Source organism: Pteropus vampyrus, unplaced genomic scaffold (genome assembly GCF_000151845.1).
Source record: "Pteropus vampyrus isolate Shadow unplaced genomic scaffold, Pvam_2.0 Scaffold1000000020, whole genome shotgun sequence".
NCBI lineage: Eukaryota > Metazoa > Chordata > Mammalia > Chiroptera > Pteropodidae > Pteropus > Pteropus vampyrus.
The window spans coordinates 125-1,758 of record NW_011914422.1 but is presented as its reverse complement, the minus strand read 5'-3'; the positions used below and the strand labels follow the sequence as shown (position 1 = coordinate 1,758).

Here is a 1,634-nt window from a genome sequence, read left to right as displayed (position 1 = left end):
GAAGGAGCGTGCGTGGCTGCTGCAAGCCCACTCCCAGGCAGGCACTTTTTTCCTGCCACGCTGCCCGCCATCACTGATACATTAAAGCAGTAGGTTCTCCTTTGTGGTTCTCTGTAGCAAAGTCATCCAGATGTGTCATGATGAAGTATTCAGATGTGTGGTGCCAGGTGACCTGTGTGCAAGCGTAGCCGTAAGTCCCAGGCACGATTAGTTCAACCCACATGGAGCTTAATTCTGGATCTCTCTCCTAAGAAAACTAGAAAGTAAACCTCTAAACAGAGGAAAAATAGATTGTCTCCCTTAAGAGAAACCATATCATCACTTACTTTGATGCATTTTCCCAATGGTAGTCAAGAATGCTTTCATTTCCTCAGCAAACTCGTAGACTGTCAGTGCCATTGCCCTCCAGGAGCTCGGGGTCCAGGGGGAGTGGGGCACGTACACAGTTAATATTGTCTCTTTAGTGGGACTACTTCCTGTGGGTCAAGTAATGTGTTAAACACTTCACTTTCAGTAACCCTACAAGATAAGGTGTCATTGTCCTTTCTCCCCGGGATTGTGATGTTAACTGACTTGGCCCCAGTCCCACACCTAGAGGGTCACAGAGTCAGGTTGGAGCATCAGGTCTGTCTGCTGCAAAACTCTTACCTACTCTGCTTTGTGGCTGTAATGGAAACCTTCCTGTGTCATGGGGAGGATGAATGTTGGGATGTGGTCAAGGGGTTGTAGCCACAGGAGTCTCGACTGTGCTCGCTTCGGAGCAGGTACACTGAAATCGAACAACTCCAAGAAGGTTAGCACGGCCCCCACTCAAGGATGACTCGCAAATTCATGAAGCGCTCCATATGGGTTTTCCTTTGTACAATTGAAACTAATATTCTGTTATGTCAATTATGCTTCAATAAAACCTTTTGATAAAGAGTTGACTAAGACCTGGGCGTCTTCAGTGCCGGTCTCTAGTTCCCATCCCAGCCCCGACAGTTGCAGGGCAACGCTCCTTGTGCGCGGTGAGCATGTTGGAGCCACTGCTTGGTGGCGACAGGCTCCCCGGCCTCTGAAGAGGGAAACCCTTAGGCAAGAGAGCGGTCCGACCCCCGGCAGGCAGGCAGCAGGTGCCGCCATGCGGGGATCCTTTGCGGAGCGGGGACGGGCTAGCCGATGCAGGAACCCCAACTGGTCACCTGCCGCCCGGTAACCTTCAACATCTTATGTTTCTTTGTCCTTTTCAGGGGTTTCTCCCAGAAAACAAGTTTGGTCCCACCCTGACTGAGCCCGTTCTTCGAGACGCGGGCCCCCGCAGGAGGGGGCGGCGGCCTCGGAGCGAGCTGCTGAAGGCTCCGGCCATCGTGGCGGACTCGCCCTCTGGAATGGGGCCATTGTTCATGAACGGACTGATTGCCGGGATGGACCTGGTAGGGCTGCAGAACATGAGAAATATGCCAGGCATCCCCCTCACGGGGCTGGTGGGGTTCCCGGCCAGCTTTGCCACAATGCCCACAGGGGAGGAGGTCAAAAGCACCTTAAGCATGCTGCCCATGATGCTGCCGGGAATGGCCACTGTGCCCCAGATGTTTGGTGTCGGGGGACTCCTCAATGCCCCCATGGCAACTACCTGCACTTCGACCGCTCCAGCG

At 53.6% G+C, this 1,634-nt stretch overlaps 1 non-coding gene across 1 annotated transcript; it reads left to right on the top strand.

The window, feature by feature from the left end:
- The first annotated feature begins 746 nt into the window (after positions 1 to 746).
- On the top strand, positions 747 to 851 carry LOC111735397. Its single transcript, XR_002778768.1, has one exon. It is a non-coding gene; the product is annotated as a U6 spliceosomal RNA (small nuclear RNA).
- Positions 852 to 1,634: the final 783 nt, after the last annotated feature.